We start from the raw sequence: 5,884 nt of genomic DNA on the forward strand, positions 1-5,884 counted from the left end.
ACCTGCACCAGGCTGGGAAGACTGAATCTGCAGTAGGTAAGCAGCTTGTTGTGAAGAAATCAACTGTGGGAGCAATTATTAGAAAATGGAAGACATACAAGACCACTGATAATCTCCCTCGATCTGGGGCTCCACGCAAGATCTCACCCCGTGGGGTCAAAATGATCACAAGAACGGTGAGCAAACATCCCAGAACCACACGGGGGGACCTAGTGAATGACCTGCAGAGAGCTGGGACCAAAGTAACAAAGGCTACCATCAGTAACACACTACGCCGCCAGGGACTCAAATCCTGCAGTGCCAGACGTGTCCCAGTGCTTAAGCCAGTACATGTCCAGGCCCGTCTGAAGTTTGCTAGAGAGCATTTGGATGATCCAGAAGAGGATTGGGAGAATGTCATATGGTCAGATGAAACCAAAATAGAACTTTTTGGTAAAAACTCAACTTGTCGTGTTTGGAGGAGAAAGAAAGCTGAGTTGCATCCAAAGAACACCTACTGTGAAGCATGGGGGTGGAAACATCATGCTTTGGGGCTGTTTTTCTGCAAAGGGACCAGGACGACTGATCCGTGTAAAGGAAAGAATGAATGGGGCCATGTATCGTGAGATTTTGAGTGAAAACCTCCTTCCATCAGCAAGGGCATTGAAGATGAAACGTGGCTGGGTCTTTCAGCATAACAATGATCCCAAACACACCGCCCGGGCAACGAAGGAGTGGCTTCGTAAGAAGCATTTCAAGGTCCTGGAGTGGCCTAGCCAGTCTCCAGATCTCAACCCCATAGAAAATCTTTGGAGGGAGTTGAAAGTCCGTGTTGCCCAGCGACAGCCCCAAAACATCACTGCTCTAGAGGAGATCTGCATGGAGGAATGGGCCAAAATATCAGCAACAGTGTGTGAAAACCTTGTGAAGACTTACAGAAAACCTTTGACCTCTGTCATTGCAAACAAAGGGTATATAACAAAGTATTGAGATGAACTTTTGTTATTGACCAAATACTTATTTTCCACCATAATTTGCAAATAAATTCTGAAAAAATCAGACAATGTGATTTTCTGGATTATTTTTTTCTCATTTTGTCTCATAGTTGAAGTGTACCTATGATGCAAATAACAGGCCTCTCTCCTCTTTCTAAGTGGGAGAACTTGCACAATTGGTGGCTGACTAAATACTTTTTTGCCCCACTGTGTGTGTGTGTGTGTATGTATGTATGTATGTATGTATGTATGTATGTATGTATGTGTATGTATATATATATATATATATATATATATATATATATATATATATATATATATATATATATATATATATATATATATATATATATATATATATATATTAGTCTGCATTAGCCAGTTTACAAAAGCATGTGTCAAATGCCAATTTATTTTTATTTTTTTATTTTTTTTTTATTTGAAAATGATTGAAAATACACGTGGATTCCTTTGAAATGAAATAAAATCCCTGGTGTTTTGAGAAGGTGTTGTTGTGTACGGAGCTAACCCTGGCCACAGGCCTCTGTCATACGAGGTATGATCATTCTCACTGAGTCAGTCCTTGAGACATAAGCCAGCGGAAACCACAAGGAAGTGTGCAATTAGTAACTTCAATTGTGTTGAAATTGACGAGAACAAAAAACAAACACCTGAGACAACCTGGAAAGGAATTGGAAAGTGTTCCAAAAGTGGAGCAAAAATAAACAGACCTATATTCCCACTATGCCGAGAAAGCACTTGTAATGAAGCTTGGTTTGAGTTTTAAGTATTTTTAATTAAAAAAAAACATTTTTACAAATAAAATTAAAAAAATATATATATATACATATATCACCAAAAGGCATCACCACTTGACAAACTGGGAACCACATCTGAGATTTTACTCCAAACTTCCATACCTGTCCATACCCTAGTTAGGGTGAGAACAGTGAAACTATGATCAAAACAGTCATTATTCAACATGCTATCATGGTGCTGACGTCTTGAGGGAGGTCTCCGGATCCCACTTTGAGAACCAATGGATCAGACACTTGAGGAATGCATGACTTGAACAATATCTAAAAAATCCCAAACATTTTTTTAAAGTTGAAATACCTTCAGATGAATCACACGAGCGAATGCTTTTCATGTCACACTTTAAAGTGGTAATCCATAGGATCGTCTGCGTTGGGTGGATTACCCTACGAGTCCCAGAATTCCATTCATAGTTTTTTTTCCCTAAACATCCAGGTTGACCCTGGTCCGAACTCAACCACGGTCGCCTTTTCCTGAAAGTTTGACTTGAACTCATCGATTTAATTGTTGTTTTTTTTATTTGTCACTTGAGAGGGTGGGGCTATTTATTCATCCGTGCTGTTTATTTTTTTGTCAATGCCCATCCATGTCGACAGTTTACGGGCCACATCCAGCTCCGCTGCTTCAAATTCAAATTCACGGCATCGGTCATTCACTTCTTGCGCGTCCCGAAATCGGCGTGGCGGACCCCGCCGCCAGCAACGAAAACACCACATAGATGAGCACATGCAATAACCACAAGTACATCGATCGAAGCTGTTTCTTGCAAAGCACCAGCTAAAATAACATCAAACAGGGTTTTGTTTTTTTGTTTTGTTTTCAACAATACAATCTCACGGATTACCACTTTAAACAGCCTGCAACAAGGCGCTATTATTGGCGCTGAACGCCACGGTAAAAACCTGCACTACTATATATACAGTGGGGCAAAAAATTATTAAGTATTTAGTCAGCCACCAATTGTGTAAGTTCTCCCACTTAAAAAGATGAGAGAGGCCTGTAATTTTCATCATAGGTACACTTTGACTATAAGAGACAGAATGGGGGGAAAGAATCCAGGAAATCACATTGAAGGATTATTAATGAATTAATTGGTAAATTCCTCGGTAAAATAAGTATTTGGTCACCTACAAACAAGCAAGATTTCTGGCTTTCACAGACCTGTAACTTTTTCTTTAAGAGGCTCCTCTGTCCTCCCCTCGTTTCCTGTATTAATGGCACCTGTTTGAACTCATTATCAGTATAAAGGACACCTGTCCATAACCTCAAACAGTCACACTCCAAACTCCACTATGGCCAAGACCAAAGAGCTGTCAAAGGACACCAGAAACAAAATTGTAGACCTGCACCAGGCTGGGAAGACTGAATCTGCATAGGTCAGCAGCTTGTTGTGAAGAAATCAACTGTGGGAGCAATTATTAGAAAATGGAAGACATACAAGACCACTGATAATCTCCCTCGATCTGGGGCTCCACGCAAGATCTCACCCCGTGGGGTCAAAATGATCACAAGAACGGTGAGCAAACATCCCAGAACCACACGGGGGGACCTAGTGAATGACCTGCAGAGAGCTGGGACCAAAGTAACAAAGGCTACCATCAGTAACACACTACGCCGCCAGGGACTCAAATCCTGCAGTGCCAGACGTGTCCCCCTGCTTAAGCCAGTACATGTCCAGGCCCGTCTGAAGTTTGCTAGAGAGCATTTGGATGATCCAGAAGAGGATTGGGAGAATGTCATATGGTCAGATGAAACCAAAATAGAACTTTTTGGTAAAAACTCAACTTGTCGTGTTTGGAGGAGAAAGAAAGCTGAGTTGCATCCAAAGAACACCTACTGTGAAGCATGGGGGTGGAAACATCATGCTTTGGGGCTGTTTTTCTGCAAAGGGACCAGGACGACTGATCCGTGTAAAGGAAAGAATGAATGGGGCCATGTATCGTGAGATTTTGAGTGAAAACCTCCTTCCATCAGCAAGGGCATTGAAGATGAAATGTGGCTGGGTCTTTCAGCATGACAATGATCCCAAACACACCGCCCGGGCAACGAAGGAGTGGCTTCGTAAGAAGCATTTCAAGGTCCTGGAGTGGCCTAGCCAGTCTCCAGATCTCAACCCCATAGAAAATCTTTGGAGGGAGTTGAAAGTCCGTGTTGCCCAGCGACAGCCCCAAAACATCACTGCTCTAGAGGAGATCTGCGTGGAGGAATGGGCCAAAATACCAGCAACAGTGTGTGAAAACCTTGTGAAGACTTACAGAAAACCTTTGACCTCTGTCATTGCAAACAAAGGGTATATAACAAAGTATTGAGATGAACTTTTGTTATTGACCAAATACTTATTTTCCACCATAATTTGCAAATAAATTCTGAAAAAATCAGACAATGTGATTTTCTGGATTATTTTTTTCTCATTTTGTCTCTCATAGTTGAGGTTTACCTATGATGAAAATAACAGGCCTCTCTCATCTTTTTAAGTGGGAGAACTTGCACAATTGGTGGCTGACTAAATACTTTTTTGCCCCACTGTGTGTGTGTGTGTATATATATATATATATATATATATATATATATATATATTAGTCTGCATTAGCCAGTTTACAAAAGCATGTGTCAAATGCCAATTTATTTTTCTTTTTTTCTTTTTTTTTTATTTGAAAATGATTGAAAATACACGTGGATTCCTTTGAAATGAAATAAAATCCCTGGTGTTTTGAGAAGGTGTTGTTGTGTACGGAGCTAACCCTGGCCACAGGCCTCTGTCATACGAGGTATTCTCATTCTCACTGAGTCAGTCCTTGAGACATAAGCCAGCGGAAACCACAAGGAAGTGTGCAATTAGTAACTTCAATTGTGTTGAAATTGACGAGAACAAAAAACAAACACCTGAGACAACCTGGAAAGGAATTGGAAAGTGTTCCAAAAGTGGAGCAAAAATAAACAGACCTATATTCCCACTATGCCGAGAAAGCACTTGTAATGAAGCTTGGTTTGAGTTTTAAGTATTTTTAATTTAAAAAAAACATTTTTACAAATAAAATTAAAAAAAAATATATATATATATCACCAAAAGGCATCACCACTTGACAAACTGGGAACCACATCTGAGATTTTACTCCAAACTTCCATACCTGTCCATACCCTAGTTAGGGTGAGAACAGTGAAACTATGATCAAAACAGTCATTATTCAACATGCTATCATGGTGCTGACGTCTTGAGGGAGGTCTCCGGATCCCACTTTGAGAACCAATGGATCAGACACTTGAGGAATGCATGACTTGAACAATATCTAAAAAATCCCAAACATTTTTTTAAAGTTGAAATACCTTCAGATGAATCACACGAGCGAATGCTTTTCATGTCACACTTTAAAGTGGTAATCCATAGGATCGTCTGCGTTGGGTGGATTACCCTACGAGTCCCAGAATTCCATTCATAGTTTTTTCTCCCTAAACATCCAGGTTGACCCTGGTCCGAACTCAACCACGGTCGCCTTTTCCTGAAAGTTTGACTTGAACTCATCGATTTAATTGTTGTTTTTTTTATTTGTCACTTGAGAGGGTGGGGCTATTTATTCATCCGTGCTGTTTATTTTTTTGTCAATGCCCATCCATGTCGACAGTTTACGGGCCACAACCAGCTCCGCTCCTTCAAATTCAAATTCACGGCATCGGTCATTCACTTCTTGCGCGTCCCGAAATCGGCGTGGCGGACCCCGCCGCCAGCAACGGAAACACCACATAGATGAGCACATGCAATAACCACAAGTACATCGATCGAAGCTGTTTCTCACAAAGCACCAGCTAAAATAACATCAAACAGGGTTTTGGGTTTTTTTGTTTTGTTTTCAACAACACAATCTCACGGATTACCACTTTAAACAGCCTGCAACAAGGCGCTATTATTGGCGCTGAACGCCACGGTAAAAAAAAAAAAAAAAAAACCTGCACTACCGGAGCACTTTGGCGGCGGCGCTCCACGGACACTCCTCCTCCACTCCGCCCCAGCCGGTGCGGGAGAAGCTGGTGGGTCATGTGATCCCCCCCTTTCCCCCCCTTCTCTCTCTCGCTCTCTCTCTCTCTCTCGCTCTCTCTCC

The sequence above is a fragment of the Zeus faber genome (assembly GCF_960531495.2).
Source record: "Zeus faber genome assembly, chromosome: 12".
Taxonomy (NCBI): domain Eukaryota; kingdom Metazoa; phylum Chordata; class Actinopteri; order Zeiformes; family Zeidae; genus Zeus; species Zeus faber.